Source organism: Schistocerca cancellata, chromosome 3 (assembly GCF_023864275.1).
Source record: "Schistocerca cancellata isolate TAMUIC-IGC-003103 chromosome 3, iqSchCanc2.1, whole genome shotgun sequence".
Lineage (NCBI taxonomy): Eukaryota > Metazoa > Arthropoda > Insecta > Orthoptera > Acrididae > Schistocerca > Schistocerca cancellata.
Window position 1 is genome coordinate 584,330,262 of NC_064628.1, and position 20,207 is coordinate 584,350,468.

Here is a 20,207-nt window from a genome sequence, read left to right on the forward strand (position 1 = left end):
GCCACTAAAGATTTTATGACTCCTCTCTTCTTCCTAGGATGATGATTCGAATCCTTATGTAAGTAACGATCGGTGTGTGTGCCTTTCCTATATACCTTGTGCCCTAAAGTCCCATCTGTCCGTTTGGTAACCAATACATCCAAAAAAATATAGTTGTCCATTACTATCTTTCTCCATGGTGAATTGTATCTTTGGATTGATACTGTTTATGTGCACAAAAAAAAAAAAAATCACTCAGTTCCTCTTCAGCATGATTCCATATCACAAAGGTGTCATCCACGTAGCGATACCATTTCAAAGGGCTTTTTTTTGGCCGACTGCAGCACTTGTTGTTCAAGAAATTCCATAAATAGATCAGCAATAGCAGGGCTCAGAGGGCTACCCATGGCCACCCCATCAATTTGTTCATAAAACTCGTTATATTGAAAATAAGTCGAGGATAAACAATGTCGAAACAATGCTATTATATCAGTAGGAAACATAACAGCTATGTAAGAAAGAGCTTCGTCAACAGGGACCATGGTGAACAGGGATATTACATCGAAACTGACAACGACTCATACATTAAGAGCTATGAGCACTTAATCTTCGATGCTGTGAAACTAATCTCTTGTTGTTGTTGCGGTCTTCAGTCCTGAAACTGGTTTGATGCAGCTCTCCATGCTACTCTATCCTGTGCAAGCTTCTTCATCTCCCAGTATCTACTGCAACCTACATCCTTCTGAATCTGCTTAGTGTATTCATCTCTTGGTCTCCCTCTACGATTTTTACCCTCCACACTGCCCTCCAATGCTAAATTTGTGATCCCTTGATGCCTCAAAACATGTCCTACCAACCGATCCCTTCTTCTAGTCAAGTTGTGCCACAAACTTCTCTTCTCCCCAATCCTATTCAATACCTCCTCATTAGTTACGTGATCTACCCACCTTATCTTCAGCATTCTTCTGTAGCACCACATTTCGAAAGCTTCTATTCTCTTCTTGTCCAAACTAGTTATCGTCCATGTTTCACTTCCATACATGGCTACACTCCATACAAATACTTTCAGAAACGACATCCTGACACTTAAATCTATACTCGATGTTAACAAATTCCTCTTCTTGAGAAACGCTTTCCTTCCCATTGCCAGTCTACATTTTATATCCTCTCTACTTCGACCATCATCGGTTATTTTACTCCCTAAATAGCAAAACTCCTTTACTACTTTAAGTGTCTCATTTCCTAATCTAATTCCCTCAGCATCACCCGACTTAATTTGACTACATTCCATTATCCTCGTTTTACTTTTGTTGATGTTCATCTTATATCCTCCTTTCAAGACACTGTCCATTCCGTTCAACTGCTCTTCCAAGTCCTTTGCTGTCTCTGACAGAATTACAATGTCATCGGCGAACCTCAAAGTTTTTACTTCTTCTCCATGAATTTTAATACCTACTCCGAATTTTTCTTTTGTTTCCTTTACTGCTTGCTCAATATACAGATTGAATAACATCGGGGAGAGGCTACAACCCTGTCTTACTCCTTTCCCAACCACTGCTTCCCTTTCATGCCCCTCGACTTTTATAACTGCCGTCTGGTTTCTGTACAAATTGTAAATAGCCTTTCGCTCCCTGTATTTTACCCCTGCCACCTTCAGAATTTGAAAGAGAGTATTCCAGTTAACATTGTCAAAAGCTTTCTCTAAGTCTACAAATGCTAGAAACGTAGGTTTGCCTTTTCTTAATCTTTCTTCTAAGATAAGTCGTAAGGTCAGTATTGCCTCACGTGTTCCAACATTTCTACGGAATCCAAACTGATCTCCCCGAGGTCGGCTTCTACCAGTTTTTCCATTCGTCTGTAAAGAATTCGCGTTAGTATTTTGCAGCTGTGACTTATTAAACTGATAGTTCGGTAATTTTCACATCTGTCAACACCTGCTTTCTTTGGGATTGGAATTATTATATTCTTCTTGAAGTCTGAGGGTATTTCGCCTGTCTCATACATCGTGCTCACCAGATGGTAGAGTTTTGTCAGGACTGGCTCTCCCGAGGCCATCAGTAGTTCAAATGGAATGTTGTCTACTCCCGGGGCCTTGTTTCGACTCAGGTCTTTCAGTGCTCTGTCAAACTCTTCACGCAGTATCTTATCTCCCATTTCGTCTTCATCTACATCCTCTTCCATTTCCATAATATTGTCCTCAAGTACATCGCCCTTGTATAAACCCTCTATATACTCCTTCCACCTTTCTGCCTTCCCTTCTTTGCTTAGAACTGGGTTGCCATCTGAGCTCTTGATATTCATACAAGTGGTTCTCTTTTCTCCAAAGGTCTCTTTAACTTTCCTGTAGGCAGTATCTATCTTACCCCTAGTGAGACAAGCCTCTACATCCTTATATTTGTCCTCTAGCCATCCCTGCTTAGCCATTTTGCACTTCCTGTCGATATCATTTTTGAGACGTTTGTATTCCTTTTTGCCTGCTTCATTTACTGCATTTTTATATTTTCTCCTTTTATCAATTAAATTCAATATTTCTTCTGTTACCCAAGGATTTCTATTAGCCCTCGTCTTTTTACCTACTTGATCCTCTGCTGCCTTCACTACTTCATCCCTCAGAGCTACCCATTCTTCTTCTACTGTATTTCTTTCCCCCATTCCTGTCAATTGTTCCCTTATGCTCTCCCTGAAACTCTCTACAACCTCTGGTTCTTTCAGTTTATCCAGGTCCCATCTCCTTAAATTCCCACCTTTTTGCAGTTTCTTCAGTTTCAATCTGCAGTTCATAACCAATAGATTGTGGTCAGAATCCACATCTGCCCCAGGAAATGTCTTACAATTTAAAACCTGGTTCCTAAATCTCTGTCTTACCATTATATAATCTATCTGATACCTTTTAGTATCTCCAGGATTCTTCCAGGTATACAACCTTCTTTTATGATTCTTGAACCAAGTGTTGGCTATGATTAAGTTACTAATCTCTTCTAATGAACAAATGCTCATAGTTCTTAAGGTGTGCATTTTAGAGCCCAATAAAGAATCGAGGACATCGTTGAACGTGATATCCACCGTCGGATAAGCTCCGTGGGCTCCACGGTGTTTATGCGAGGATGAGATAATGTGGAGGCGTCGGATATTGCATGCTCTTTCCTTTTTATTAAACAATCGTTAGTAACAAAGAGAACATTCTTATATTAAAATGATGTTATTACATGTTATTACGAGATGAGAGTCAGATGCAGGTATTCGCAATCCAATTTCATTGTCTATGACTCCCACAGTACCCTCAATAGGTGATGAGTATGACGATTTCTAATATAAAGGGCATTTGAAAATAATTTTTGAAAAACCTGTGGATGTGATATTCTCAGTCGAATTTCTGGTGAGTTACTCTTGACGGACAAAACTGACAAAACCATCGTTCCTGCTACAGTTCCCTTACCTAATTTTTAGACACTACATATTTCTACACAACGATAAGAGTCAGTAGACCCATTTGAGTGAACTGTCAGCTGTATAAATATCGCATCAGCTACACATAAGTACAGTGAATGAAATAGGAAAATTCTAAGGGTGCATCTCATAATACAATGTTATCTTCGTAGAATGCATAGTATAACGATTTTTTTACTCACCTTTGTTTTTGCGACAAGATGTTGATGTTGATGGCGAATTTTAACATCAGTTGCTAAAACATAAATGTGGCGCCGAGTGAAGTACGCAGTGGTTTGATCCATGGCTTTGTACGCGGCAGAACTCAGGTTTAGATTCTGCTGTGCTATTTTAGTTTAGGTTATTCCTATTTTCTTGAAGCTCTGTAGCTTCTTTCACCTTCTTCATTAGAGCTCGCTTTCCATCCCAACTGAACTCGATGACGATAAAACGTTGAACCTTAAGAATGATAACAAACATAAATTACAATTGATAACGACTGTGGACTTAAGACTGGTGTAAGACGTGAAACACCGAATTTTATTGCATACTAAAAATGTGTCGACAAGAGATTACAGCTAGATTTAATTACTAGTGTTAGGTAACTTTTAAAAAGTGTAATGACATAATTGGAAAGCGAAAAGCATATCATTGACTCAACTGACCATACGATATGGGATACGACCTTGTCTTAGCGAAAACAGAGCAAAAAGTAAAAAATGAGAGCGCTTTTAAAACATATCCTTCTCAACAACAGCTACATCAGGAAATTTTTGTTTGTCGTTTCTCTACAAAAAAATAAACAAACACTATTGTAGATCTGAAAACCAACGACGTGGTGAACCGACAGATTTACTTTCCTGAACTGTTACAATGTACATAATCTTAACCTGTCACGAAACAATGCAACAATACAGTCTTCACATTGGTAGAGTCAGTTCTATTAGTCTCACTTTGGTATCGGGAAGGGTATCCTAAGTAAAGCTGTTATTCAACCGGAAGATTGGCGTGTACACAGCATTGATTCACTAGGCACGGTCCTTTTAGTGATGGTATGCCCTTACCTTCTTCGGACGTATGAACTGACTTATCAGCCAGTTACAGGGGACTACAAACCACGATGTACATGACATTCTCCAATGTAACTAACATTGCCAGATGTATACAGTATATACAGTTCCGTACAGTAAATGGCACAACTCCAGTAATAAATATAGACTTTGAACAGAAGTCTGTAGCTAAGGTAGAATTTTCAAAATTTTTAGGTGTGTCCATTGATGAGAGGTTAAACTGAAAGCAACACATTGATGGTCTGCTGAAACGTCTGAGTTCAGCTACGTATGCTATTAGGGTTATTGCAAATTTTGGTGATAAGAATCTCAGTAAATTAGCTTACTATGCCTACTTTCATTCACTGCTTTCGTATGGCATCATATTATGGTGTGATTCATCGTTGAGTAGAAAAGTATTCATTGCTCAAAAACGTGTAATCAGAATAATTGCTGGAGCCCACCCTCGGTCATCCTGCAGACATCTATTTAAGGATCTAGGGATCCTCACAGTATATATATTCACTTATGAAATTTGTTGTTAATAATCCAAGACAGTTCAAAAGTAATAGCAGTGTGCATGGCTATAACACCAGGTGAAAGGATGATCTACACTATGCAGGGTTAAATCTGACTTTGGCACAGAAAGAGGTAAATTATGCTGCCACAAAAGTCTTTGGTCACCTACCAAACAGCATCGAAAGCCTGACAGATAGCCAACGAACATTTAAAAATAAATTAAAAGAATTTCTAGATGACAACTCCTTCTACTCATTGGCTGAATTTTTAGATATAAATTAAGGGGGGGGGGGAAACTTAAACATCAGTGTCATGCAATATTTTGTGTAATGTAATATCTTGTACCGACATCTTTTATTAACCTGACACGTTCCACATCATTACGAAGTGTCGTATTCATGATCTATGGAACAAGTATTAATCTAATCTCATCTAATCTGTGATAGAACTGACAGTTAAAAATCGTAGGACAGACCGAGGATTGAACCCCACACCTTTAGGTCTGTAGTGTCACTTTATTATTTTTATGTTGCCGTGCCATCTGTTAAGTCCTCATGTTTTCTGTGTATTGCTAAATAATTAAAGGCAGATTTTCTTCTTTAATACGGCAATACTGTTAGAAAACTCATAGATTTTCTTAAAATAATAAAAGAAAATAAATAAATAAATAAATGTTCTTGAATAACGAACATATCATTCAAAGTTCATTTTGGAGTTTCCACTGTACTTTCAACTGGAAGTAAGACAATACTACACTTAAAAATTCATGGAAAATGATCCCTACAAAACAGCATTTATTGGTGAACGTGAAGACCACTGCTATTGAAATAAAATTTCTTCTGTATTGTTCATTTTTCTTTAGATCTAAATACGTTGGAAAATCGAAACTTCAGTCTCTGGCCTTTTTGTTGAGGGATAAAATTGCAATTAAAACTGAGACTCTTTGAAGTAGAAATTTAAAAATCATACAATTCATGTACTTTCTTCCAACAATGCAATTTTCAGGTAATTTTTCAACCATTGTTTATACTTTAGGTGTTTGCTGCTGAGCTGTCTAGTCGCTAAATTTGCCTCCTTTCTTCGTATTCAACACCTTTAACAACTATTGTCTGCAAGACAATATCCGTCTTTTGTAGAGTAGAAATCAATTGAAGGTTGGAAATGGAAAACGCCCTAAGTGCCATTAAAAAATAAAAACGCGTTCATCGTGCTACTGTACTCTAGATTTCATCCAGATGCCAAACTATGAACAAGATCAGACTTCAGTGGATGGTGCACGCTCTTTGTGCCAAGCTGTGCTTCCCTCAGGAGCTACAAAATTTACAAGATGCGGGAAATGTTTTCTGTTGACTGTAATTCTATTACTTAGAAAACTAAAGCCGTATTCTGTACATATATCATCGCAAATAAAACCTAATGCATCAGTATTAATGGTACTTGGAACAAATACTTTTCTCCTACTATTTTGGTGAAAACTAACATTTCAGAGAGCGTGTCTGCGTACAAAATACGAAGTGATTCTTTCAAAGAAGAAAATAGCAACCAGCCGCTGTTAATAATATTGTTTATTTATACAAATAGTGCCGTTAACACGTTCATCTTCAGACTGCTGTTCGGATTTATATTACATTTGTTGTTGTTTACATTTGTTGTTGACTGCTTATATCCCACAACTTACGGAAAAACAACAGAAGTATAATATACAGACGAGCCGAAGCATTACTACCACTTGCTTAATAGCTTACTCTTCCGTCAGTGGAACAAAACACATCACTGATTCTGCGTATCAAGGATCCGAAGTTTGTTGGTAGGTTTGTGGCGATATGCGGCATTAGATGTCTACGCACACGTCATGTAATTCGCGTAAATAACCGGCCGCTAATTTGTGTAGGCGGCGATGGCGCCCGATAGCGATCCAGATTGATTCCATAAGATTTACAGCAGATGAATTTGGTCGACGAAATATTAACGTCAGGTCGCTATAGTGCTCCTCAGACCATCATAGCATGGTTATGGCTCCAAGACATGGACATTTATACTGCTGAAAGACGACATCGCCGTTGGGGAAGACCTCAAGTATGAAGGGATGCAGGAGATTCGCAGCTGTCAACGTGTCTTCGATTAACACCACATGTCTCATGCAAGCACAGCAGAATGTCTCCCATAGCATAATGCCGCTCCTACCAGCCTGCGTCGATGGCGTGCTGCACGTTTCGAGCCGCCGTTCATCTCGATGTCGGCGTTTGTGGAGACGACCATCCACCTTGTATAGCAAAAATTTGATTCACTCGAAATGCCAGACACGTTTCCAGTGATCGACGGTCGAATCCGTATGGTCCCGTGCTCACTGCAGTCGTAACAGACAGTGTCGTTGGTCGACGTGTGAAGGCAGAGAGGTGGCCTGCTGCGGAGCTCCATGTTCAACTGAAGGGCTTATTTCAGTAGTGGTACAAGTCCATTACCTCCATTCTTCTGTCTATAATGCTTCTGAAATTAATGAGCCAAACAAACAGAAAGAGAGGTTCATCTCTAGCAAGAAGCCATATGCTTGAATATTTCTGGTACCTCAACTTCAGATTTTTCAGCGCTCATTTAACTTTAGGGCTCTGTATCTAAATATGAACAAAAATGGACTTGTACCACTATTCAAATAAGCTGTTCAACTATGTACAATGACCGGTGTCCTCCGAAACACTTGTGCGTGCACCAGCATTGTACTCTTTCGGCAGAGATGCCACAGAACACCATCTATCCTACTTTAAAGAGCAGAAAAGCCTCCGAACCACGTTTTCTGTGAAGAGTCTTGGATCTCCAACCATTTAGCGCCTAATGGTAGTTTCACTGTCCGTCTACCTCTTTCCGTAGATGCTCACGACAGTATCACTTGAACATTCGACGAGCTTCGCCGTGTTAGAGATACTAGTTCACACGCTCTGCGTAATAATAATCTGCCCTTTGTCAAAGTCGCTTATCTCAGTGGATTTCCCCACTTGCAGCCCATATCTTCGCTAGGGTGATCCCCCGTCCGTGTCTGCTCCGCTTACATATTTTTCTTACTGCGTCACGTGCCCGCAACGCCACCAGGCGACATCCAACGTTGCGTTGGGCAGTGGTCATAATGCTTTGGCTCATCAGAGTAAACGTGAACGGCTGTCTGAAGACGAACCTGTCGGTTCGAAAGTGGTAATGGCGCTATTTGTGTAAACAAATAGCATTATTAACAACAGCTGGTTTTTGTTTTCTTCTTAGGAAGAATCACCTTCTAAAAATGTGTCAGAACATAGAACCAGCCAGTTTACGAGTTAATTAAGTATTTGTTTTCTAATTTCTCTCATTATTTTTTGTGGTGATACGGTGAACAGCATAATTCTGAGGTGAAACTTCCTGGCAGATTAAAACTGTGTGCCGGACCGAGACTCGAACTCGGGACCTTTGCCTTTCGCGGGCAACTGCTCTGCCAACTGAGCTACCCAAGCACGACTCACGTCCCGTCCTCACAGCTTTACTTCTGCCAGTATCTCGTCTCCTACCTTTCAAACTTTACAGATGCTCTCCTGCGTACCCTGCGGAACTAGCACTCCTGAAAGAAAGGATATTGCGGAGACATGGCTTAGCCACAGCCTGGGGGATGTTTCTAGAATGAGATTTTCACTCTGCAGCGGAGTGTGCGCTGATATGAAACTTCCTGGCAGATTAAAACTGTGCTCACTTAACTTACGGACTCTGTATCTCAATACGAACAAAAATGGACTTGTACCACTATTGAAATAAGCCCTTTAACTATGTACGATGACCGGTGTCCTCCGAAATACTTGTGCGTGCACCAGCATTGTACTCTTTCGGCAGAGATGCCACAGATCACCATCTATACTACTTTAAAGAGCAGAAAATCTTTCGAATCACGTTTTCTGTGAAGAGTCTTGGATCTCCAACCATTTAGCGCCTAATGCGCCACTTTTAATCTGCCAGGAAATTTCATATCAGCACACACTCCGCTGCAGAGTGAAAATCTCATTCTGGAAACTTCGCCCAGGCTGTGGCTAAGCCATGTCTCCGCAATATCCTTTCTTTCAGGAGTGCTGGTTCTGCAGGGTTCGCATGAGAGCTTCTGTAAAATTTGGTAGGTAGGAGACGAGATACTGGCAGAAGTAAAGCTGTGAGGACGGGACGTGAGTCGTGCTTGGGTAGCTCAGTTGGTAGAGCACTTGCCCGTGAAAGGCAAAGGTCCCGAGTTCGACACAGTTTTAATCTGCCACGAAGTTTCATATCAGCGCACACTCCGCTGCAGAGTGAAAATCTCATACTGGGCAGTTCAGAGGTATCAGAATACCTTTTCAGTTTTCTGGATAGAAATCAAGTTTGTCCAAAGACACAAGGATTTTCTTTCAGTCTCCTGAGAAATGTCAGCTTTGGCACTTACAACGTTTTTCATTTCCACTCTTCAAATTTTTGTTTAAGACTGAACTTGATGAATGCGTTTATCATGTAAGGAATTATGGGAATTAGTGGCTACGAAATTTTCAAGACGGGGATAAGATGGAATCGTATACCAAAAAGCATGTCACAAGAAGAGTGGAACAATAAAAAGATCTGAAAAAGAATGAGAACTGGTTTTTAAAAGGGGGAAGGTTGCTTGGACAGTGCCGATAACGATTTTGTTTAACGCTAAACTGCCGTTACCAGTGAAAGTTGTTGTTGTCTTCAGTCCTGAGACTGGTTTGATACAGCTCTCCATGCTAGTCTATCCAGTGCAAGCTTCTTCATCTCCCAGTACTTACTGCAACCTACATCCTTCTGTATTCATCTCTTGGTCTCCCTCTACGATTTTTACCCTCCACGCTGCCCTCCAATGCTAAATTTGTGATCCCTTGATGCCTCAGAACATGTCCTACCAACCGGTCCCTTCTTCTTGTCAAGTTGTACCTCAAACTCCTCTTCTCCCCAATTCTATTCAATACCTCCTCATTAGTTATGTGATCTTCAGCATTCTTCTGTAGCACCACATTTCGAAAGCTTCTATTCTCTTCTTGTCCAAACTATTTATCGTCCATGTTTCACTTCCATACATGGCTACACTCCAAACAAATACTTTCAGAAACGACTTCCTGGCATTTAAATTATACTCGATGTTAACAAATTTCTCATTTTCAGAAACGCTTTCCTTGCCATTGCCAGTCTACATTTTATATTATCTCTACTTCGACCATCATGAGTTATTTTGCTCCCCAAATAGCAAAACTCCTTTACTACTTTAAGTGTCTCATTTCCTAATCTAATTCCCTCAGCATCACCCGACTTAATTCGACTACATTCCATTATCCTCGTTTTGCTTTTGTTGATGTTCATCTTATATCCTCCTTTCAAGACACTGTCCATTGCGTTCAACTTCTCTTCCAAGTCCTTTGCTGTCTCTGACAGAATTACAATGTCATCGGCGAACCTCAAAGTTTTTATTTCTTCTCCATGGATTTTAATACCGACACCGAATTTTTCTTTCGTTTCCTTTACAGCTTGCTCAATATACAGATTGAATAACATCGGGGACAGGCTACAACCCTGTGAAAGTTAGGCGATTCAATTCGAGAACGAACTTGTAATTCGTTTAATTAAAATTTAAATTCACTTAACACGCCTGAGTCGTGTGGACTAAGTGAGTCGGAACCTGCTCATTCTAGGATTTACCTTAGGGGCGTCAGAGACAAGAGTATTATCCAACTAGTAGGATCCCGGCTGCTTTGTAAATTTACGAGGGAGGAGGAAGTGACTGCGGCCTCGGCGGGACGGTCTTCTTTTTGCCGCGCGGCCCGCTCCTCCGGGCCGATGGGAAACGAGTGCCGGGGTCACGGCACTTAAGTTAGTTAGGAATGCCCCGCTAGTGGCGTGGCACGCCGGACGCTAACGATAGGCCCCGGCGCTGGCCATTAGCGTCGCCGGCGGGAATGTCGCGAGCGCCGGGCCTACGTCTCCGCCTTTACTGCCGCTGACGGCAGCCGGAGAAGGGCGCCCCGGGGAACAGGTTCCGGCCTTGGCGAGGCGCCTGTCCCTGTCAGCAGGTGCTTACGCTTCGCTGCGGTGACTAATTTCTGCGCGTTCCCCTTGTCGAAGGCGGTGCAGGTGACTCTACGTCCTAATGTGTCCACAGTTAGAGATCTCGAGTTGTAATCCAAAGAGAGACCAAAACAGTAATAAACTTGAAAAATTACGTCGTTTCCTTCAGACTGTTGTTTATTAAGCACTGGTTGTGAGTTTCGAGCTTTACTCATTGTCAAGTGCATAATGGATGTGGATATATTCCCCTCGTAAATTATACACAACTAAAGCCCCTTGTACACCTAAGGCGGAACTGCAAACAGTTTGTGTATGTGTGATTTGTGGATACCTATTCAGAGGTCGTGTACATTGATGGCCAAGCTTTACATGTACTGCGAATGGCATATGCCTTTTGTTATACAGGATGGCCAGAAACTGTACGAAATTATTGTGTAGTTGTGTAGTTTTGGAGCATATACTGTATTCAAACATTATGAATCACCTCGAAGGGAACGATCTATTGATACGAAATGAGCATGGTTTCAGAAAATATCGTTCTTGTGCAACGAAGCTGGCTCTTTATTCGCACGAAGTAATGGCCACTGTCGACAGGGGATCTCAAGTTGATTCCGTATTTCTGGATTTCCGGAAAGCTTTTGACACCGTTCCTCACAAGCGACTTCTAATCAAGCTGCGGGCCTATGGGGTATCGTCTCAGTTGTGCGACTGGATTCGTGATTTCCTGTCAGGAAAGTCGCAGTTCGTAGTAATAGACGGCAAATCATCGAGTAAAACTGAAGTGATATCAGGTGTTCCCCAGGGAAGCGTCCTGGGACCTCTGCTGTTCCTGATCTATATGAATGACCTGGGTGACAATCTGAGCAGTTCTCTTAGGTTGTTCGCAGATGATGCTGTAATTTACCGTCTAGTAAGGTCATCCGAAGACCAGTATCAGTTGCAAAGCGATTTAGAAAAGATTGCTGTATGGTGTGGCAGGTGGCAGTTGACGCTAAATAACGAATAGTGTGAGGTGATCCACATGAGTTCCAAAAGAAATCCGTTGGAATTCGATTACTCGATAAATAGTACAGTTCTCAAGGCTGTTAATTCAACAAAGTACCTGGGTGTTAAAATTACGAACAACTTCAGTTGGAAAGACCACATAGATAATATTGTGGGGAAGGCGAGCCAAAGGTTGCGCTTCATTGGCAGGACACTTAGAAGATGCAACAAGTCCACTAAAGGGACAGCTTACACTACACTCGTTCGTCCTCTGTTAGAATATTGCTGCGCGGTGTGGGATCCTTACCAGGTGGGACTGACGGAGGACATCGAAAGGGTGCAAAAAAGGGCAGCTCGTTTTGTATCATCACTTAATAGGGGAGAGAGTGTGGCAGATATGATACGCGAGTTGGGATGGAAGTCATTAAAGCAAAGACGTTGTTCGTCGCGGCGAGATCTATTTACGAAATTTCAGTCACCAACTTTCTCTTCCGAATGCGAAAATATTTTGTTGAGCCCATCCTACATAGGTAGGAATGATCATCAAAATAAAATAAGAGAAATCAGAGCTCGAACAGAAAGGTTTAGGTGTTCGTTTTTCCCGCGTGCTGTTCGGGAGTGGAATGGTAGAGAGTTAGTATGATTGTGGTTCGATGAACCCTCTGCCAAGCAATTAAATGTGAATTGCAGAGTAATCATGTAGATGTAGATGTAGATGTAGATGAAAAGCATGTAAGGGTATTGGAGAGGAGGTTGTGCTGAGAAATAATTGTTAAGAAAAAAAATTCGATAGGTTGCGCCGGTTCCGATTTGATTAGCACTGCCATTAGAGAGTCAGGTCGTTGAGCGCGCAAATTCGAGCACTTGCACGCGCTAAAATGCGGTAATGCACTGACATCCATGGGTTCGTAAGTTACCTCTTATCGAAATGCTCAGTACCAGATGAAATTTGCCTTTTCCGGAAGTGATAAATTTCAGCTAGATGAATGAAAGCTACGTTTGTTGGGCTTGAGGAAACCAAATTGTGACAACATTTGGCGACTGTCTCTTGCTGGTTGTTTGAATTAGCGCGCGAAACGACGCGACTGACTAACTTCCAGGTATCGAATTTTTTTCTCAACAGTTATTTCTTAGCCCAACCTACCCTTCAATACCCTTACAAGGTTTTCAAACTGTTTCTGACCACCCTGTTTACAGCATAAGGGAAGGATGCCTCCGCATCTATTCTACATTTGACAATGAGCAAAGCACGAAACTAGTTTCTAGTGCTTACTAAAGTACTGTTTCAAGCAGCAGCCCAGTGGAAACGATGTCAGTCTTCAAAATTATCAAAACTGTGGTGCCAGCCCAAAACAAGTCTACTCACAACAAGTTTTACATCGCTCCCATGATGTACTTAGTTAGCGTGAGTGTTTCTTTATTAGTAAACATTCTATTCAGTACTCTTTTAGACACAGACACTGGAGCATCCTCCTAATTAGTGAAAGGTGGAAGTAAGCCTACATTCTCATAGCAGTTGAACACAGGAAACTACTTTATCAATCCTGAACGGGACAATGAAGTCTATCAATATGTCTCTAAGCGTCATTTCAAGCCTAGATGGTACGCGCATTCTCAGTTTACGACACTTTACAGCAAATAGCCAACCGAATCGGCTTACATTACACTGACAGCATAGGAACGTTCAGCCATTATCCTGATACACTAAACATCGGCAGTCTGTGTCGTACTGGTCGCCAGCTGTCAACACCACCAGCTGATGGCGCTTCCTACGAATTATGGCTTATAGATACCCGAGGAGGCCAACGGCTCAGCCGCAGTGGTAACACCGGTTCCCGTCAGATCACCGAAGTTAAGCGCTGTCGGGCTGGGCTAGCACTTGGAAGGATGACCATCCGGTCTACCAAGCGCTGTTGGCAAGCGGGGTGCACTCAGTCCTTATGAGGCGAGCTGAGGGGCTACTTGAGACGTAGCTGCTCCGGTCTCGTAAACTGACATACGGCCGGGAGAGCGGTGTGCTGACCACATGCCCCCCCCCCCCCCCCATATCCGCATCCAGTGATGCCTGTGAGCTGAGGATGGTCTGTACCGTTGGGCCTTCAAGGCCTGTTCGGGAAGAGGAGGATGCAGCACAACTGCGCACTGTCTTTTTAGTGGCAATTGGAAAGACTCTGTTGACGCAGACAATACGCAACCATTTCCACATCACCTAATACTAACGCACGAATAAAGTGCGAGCCCTCGTAAACACCTTTCTCCAGTAGAATGGAATCAACCGAATGTGCCGGCTTGCGGCGCCTGGAGACATGAACCCGTCTGAACATGCTTAAAACAACTTGAAACTTGCATAGCACCGTCCGTCGTCGTCGCAGGAGTCCTCCTCACACACTGGGTAACTTCGGTAGAGCTAACGTCGAAGAGTGACAATCATCAGCAATCTCTTGTTGATCGTCTGTGGAGAGCATCTCAAGGAAATTAAAACACAGTGGCTGGAGCAACACGGTACTGAAGGTTATTGATATTCAAATTTCGATCTCACAGATATGCGAAGACGTACGCCTTCGAACAGCCTATCTTTGTTATTACTTTTTTCATAAATAACAAAAAAAATTATTTCCTTTTTTCGTAAGTTTTATTCTTACATTTTCTCTTCCGCTTGATTAAAAGCCCACACATGTCCACAGATTTGTAGGTGTTTGTAGCAGTTTATAGTATGGTTACTCATGTGAGAGTCATTAGTTTATAGAAGTGGATCCAAATAGTGGTTTGGTTTGGTTCTGTTACGGCGTAAAGCCAACCGCCGGCACGTCAGTCGGGAACGATAGAGCAGAGAAGGCTGTGAGAAGGGGTCAGCTAATCACATGCTGACCGACCTCCCTTCCAGGACGACAACGTGACACCAGCGGCTCCTATGGGAAAAGGACATAAGCTCTGCGACCGACTGGCGATGGTCCATTTCGACACCAGCTTCAAGATTAGCGACTTGGAGCAGCGTCAACGCTAGGCACTTCGCTTGTTCTCTCCATGTAGCACAGACTTGCGATTGTCTATACTGAAGAAGATTGATTAGTCTGTATTTTGCCCTTTGCTTGCGACACATCTCTGTAATTGCCAGAGTTGAGTATTATAATTTTCTTATTGTAATAAAACTCATTAATACGACTTGTTTGTCTAGCGAACTGAGTACGCAGGATTCCTAGACACTTCGGGTTCCATTAGCTGCTGTGTAGTATTCTGTTAATATGTCCTCAACGTTGATTTAACAAAGTTTATTACGTGGAAATATGTGCGATCTTGAAGTCACTCTAATGAACGACGTGCAAATTCAGTGACGTGAGGGCCATGAGTTAACCAGCTAAGGATGTCAGCGTGAGACATGCCTCAATGTTCCAGCCCTGTACATGCCTCGGTCTCTGCACGTCTCGTCACCAGGAGTGCTACTGCGCTGGGAACAATACAAATGTCATGCATTGTTGTTCTGGTCTATAGATGTAATTTCTCTTTGTCGTCCTCTGGCATGTTGCGAAAAATTCGTCTGGAAATATGAAGAAAGGGATGAAGGAAAGTAGAAATGCTAGACTTTTAGGCTATTCAAAATAAACTGATGAGCCAAAACATTATGAGCATTTGGAAGGTCTCTGTTGGATTCCTTTCATGTTAATTTTCATTTACGGCATAAATTCCTCTTCTAAATTTACTGTGGCGTTTCTGACTATCTGGGAGGAGACTGAGTAGTGGAACGTGTTACTTTTACACATAAACAAGAACGATCTGTCACACTAGTACACTTTAAAACACAGTTTATATGTAATTCATGTCACACAGTCTCATACGGAACCTGCATCCGCTTTCTTTTATATACTGTATATGATAAGATACTGTCATCCCCCTTCCCTTCTGTGTGAGAGGATGAATGAGCAAATGTATTTCTAGTTGCATGCTTGAGGGTAGCAGACAAGCCTGTCTGCTAGAGAACAGTAGGACCAATGTCGGAACAGGTAGCTACGCTTTCTAAAAGCAAATAGGTTTCTATCCTTAGTATGGTCCTGTCCGTCCCTTGTCATGTTTGTATAGGAATCTGCCCCTCTGGCCACTTCCGTTTGTATTTGTGAGCCACCCTCAGGAAGGGACCAGGCAGTCTGTCCGCGGCGAGCGTCTGAAGTGAAGTGGTAAGATCTCTGGCTAAGCGCGTGTCTGCTAAGTCCGTAGGACAATGGATTTCTTAAGTTCAGCCTAACTGAAAATTTAATCACCTTTATTTCAGGTTTAGCTCTAAAATATCTAATGTTATCTTAAATTGCAACGCAGTGTAATTCGAGTGTGAAGTTCAGAATATATTCCGGTAGTTGCTTTGTCACTACTTTATGAGTAAAGTGGAACCACGTGTTGATCAGTAACTCTAACTAGCATCATCAATCTTCAATGCGAATGTGCGTGAGATTATAACGTCTCATCTTGACAATATTTTTCAATGTAGCAACTTTTCTTTATGTTCAACCCACGTGGGGTGTACTTTGTGAGACCAGTACCACGTGCTTATACAATTGTTTGACCCATCAGGTTAATAGTAAGACGATAGTAACCAGTTCGAGGTTTTTCTTTTGTAAATTGCTTTTCGATCTGATTTATTTTAATTATCAAAATTATTGTGGAGTTACACTCTTTGTGTAAACCAAGTTGACCACGTGAAGCATGTGGTGTAATTATCAAAGTAGCCCTCAGCTATTCTTTTCGGGAAGATTTCACAGAGAGTTAGTATGAATTTAGTATACCAGTGTGTGGTAATTACATGACGGACAGGATTGTGCTACGAACGTAACTTCTTTGGGTGAAAATTGAATCGGTTGGTTGTGGTTAATTTCCTCTTGCATATGTTTCAACGTTCTTCGTGTGTTATTTTATGAATGCAGTGTTGTATGCAGTCTCCCAATCTTGGCTCCATATTTGATGTGTTCCGTAAGATTACAATCTCACATTTTCACAATCCTAAATAAGGCACCAGCTTAGTTACGACTCAAGTTTAATATGCTGAAATTTCAATGATCAATGTTAAAATAAATTTCCAAATATAAACTGATTTATTTCTTTTTATTTAAATTCTATTATATATATATCACCGGTTGTCGTATGACTATTAAAAGATTGTAATTAATGTTAGTCAGGTTGGGAATTTGGCAAGCTAGACTGGATACCTGGTGAAACAGTTGCGCAGTAATGCAAGGTTAACTTCCTCAGATAGCTCACAGCTTTTAACCCGCTTTTATTGGCTATCAGTACCGCTTTCAAAACAAATTAAACCACCAACGTTACACATTGTCCATCACGAGAGTAAATGCCGCGGGTACGTGCCATAGTGAAATATGTAAGCAGAGCACAGACTAATGGGGAATTATTCTGCCGACGAATCGGGCCACAGGTGGGAAAATCCTCAGACATAAGCGACTTCGACAGTGGACAGATTGTTATGGCCTGGCTCCTGGGAACGAGCATGTCGGAAACGGCAGAGGTTGTCAGCGGTTCGCAGATTATTGTCTGGGCATACAGACTTTTTGAAGGACGGTGAAACCAGAAATAGGCGACAAGGTGTTGAAAGTCTACGCCTCGTTTCGGAACGTGGAGATTCAAGATTTGTCCGCTGTGTAAAGCACGACAGGCAGCGATCCGTGGCAAACAATGACGACAGAGAACAATTCCGACTCAGGCAGAAGTGTTCCGGAAGACACCATGCAACGCATATTATTGGACCTGAGGCTCTACAACAGTCAACGCCTACGTGTTCCCATGTTTCCGAACGACATCGTCAATTACGATTTCATTGGGACGGGTTCTCCAAGACTGGACCGTGGAACAATGTAAACATGTCACCTGGTCGGATGAAACCGTTTCTTGTTACACCAGCTCGAGGGTCGTATCCGAATACATCGTCATCCAGGCGAACGTCTGCTGGAAACGTGCATTTAAGTTTTCCCAACGGTTACAAGATCTTCTAGCAGTACAACTTTCCGTGTCACAAGGCTAGAATAGTGCTACAGTGGTTTGAAGAGAGCGATACTGAATTAACATTGATGTCTTGGTCAACATTTTCTCCTGGCCTGAAACCAATCGGAGAAATACGGTAAGCTATCGAATGTCAGACAGGCGCCCAGAAACCGCCGGCCCGTCATTTACAGGAGATGCCTGACTTCTGCATAGACATCTGGTCCCAGAAAGCTCGAGAAATCTACCACGGACTTGTCGAATCAATGCCACGCAGAATCTCTGCCGTATTGTGTTCCAAAGGCCTACCAACGCGCTATTATGCAGGTGCTCATAATGTTTTGGCTCATCGGCGTATATACTTTTGGAGAAGAGTACTATATTAGAAGCACGAGGCAGTTGCTTTGTTCGAGGAACCACGCAGCATTCCGTGGAAGTAATTTTGGGAAACCTCGGAAAAACAAAATCTGGATATCCAGACCGGGATCTGAAACCGTTCCTCCCGAAAACAAGTTTAGTGTTTCACGCGCAATTCCACTTAAATCAGTATCTGTCAAGTGGATACACATATCTTCTGGATGACTTTCGTTAATGGTTGATTGGTGTATTGTAATGATGTACTGGGATCATGCTGTAATCATTGAGTAGTGAAGGAAGAAGAGAGATCTGGTCAATCTTGGTTCTGGGACATAACTACGTATCATTCTCCAATAGCAACATCGTGTTTGCCGAGATATAGATCACATTGTTTCGTGGCTGCACATGGTTGCTTTACGGAAAGTTCTGGAGTTTAACCCGTGACACTGGCTTACAGTCAGGTGACCGCTTATCTCCCATTCATTTGCTCAAAACAAAACTGGCGACATAAATTTCTTCCATTACTAGATTTCGAATCTCTTACATCTTGATAGATTGTGAGTGTACGTGACGTCTTTAGCAATCATGCTTACGGAATCCGATACTTTCGTGTTTGTGAATGTGACAATTCGTGTTACGGATGCATTTGAAGTTCTACGATCCTTCCATAACGGAAGGGCTGATTGAATTGATGGGCTAAAGACAATCAAAGAACACTACCTGCACTCAATAGAAAATCGTATACAGTGTGTAGTGAAGTAGCAAAAAACTTAGTTCATACTTAGTAAACCCGTGGTTGACATTCGGTATGAGCTACTCCGACATCGGCTTTACCAAAATTGTCCTAAATCGGTGTTAGCACGATGCTCCAGATAAAAAAATGTGACGAAGGTAGATTAAATGCACAACAAGAACAGATCTACATTTAACGTGGTCACTGTCTATACGGCCTAACGGATTGGGACAGGCTACAGTTCTGCGTATAGTTATTCCGCTCAAGAAATTTTTACTTGAACGTGCAATTCCATTGTCATACAGGGCACAGTGCCTAAAATTGTGTACAGATGGCGCGACAAGTTCAGTGTCTTTTTTATTCATGCATTTTACATTTTGCCTATCCCTCTGAGTAGTGTTATTTATTAAACTGTCTGCTCCACAACTTTTACAGAATATTGAGTTCCTTTCTTCACCAACTCAAAATTCGAAATAGACTATTAAATAATAGTTACAAATACTAAAATACTGTTAATCATCTCGTATCACATACAGTCTAGAAACTAAAAGGAACAGTAGAATCATTAATTCGCAAGAGCGTGATATCACTAGGGGTATGGGTCACACCGCAGCAAAGCTGAGATCACGCAATAACATCATACAGAAGCTGAGTGGTACCTCATGGGGCGCAAGAACTACGACACTGCAATGCGCTGCCTTAGGGCTGGTCTATTCTGTTGCCGAATAGTGTGCCCCAGTGTGGCTCAGTAGCACACATGTGAGAAAAATTGATGTGGAGGTAAATGCAGCAATGAGGACAATAACAGGCTGCATTAAATCTACTCCTCTATACTGATTACCACCTCTAAGCAACATTGCGCCACCAGACCTCCGAAGGCAGAACGCCCTCCTCAAGGAATACCAAAAATTACTTAAAAACCCCGAGCTTCCAATGCACTCTGACGTTCCTGCACTCCGAATGAACCGATTAAAATCTAGGTAACCATCTGTCCTGCAGGCAGAATCGCTACAGGCAGCTACTTTTACGATGGTCACTAAAAGAAATGCACACTACTTTTTTTTAAAATCCGTCTTTTATTCTACATTTTTGAAAGTTTTACAGCGTGTAGATACATCCTTTAGGAACAATATTTT

General features: G+C 41.9%; 1 protein-coding gene and 1 pseudogene across 1 annotated transcript in view; one reads left to right on the forward strand and one right to left on the reverse strand.

Moving 5' to 3' along the window:
* The window catches only part of LOC126176442 (uncharacterized), a 197,850-nt gene that overhangs the window by 55,713 nt on the left and 121,930 nt on the right, over positions 1 to 20,207 (reverse strand). The window lies entirely within an intron of this gene.
* LOC126177488 (5S ribosomal RNA) lies at positions 13,807 to 13,924 on the forward strand (annotated as a pseudogene).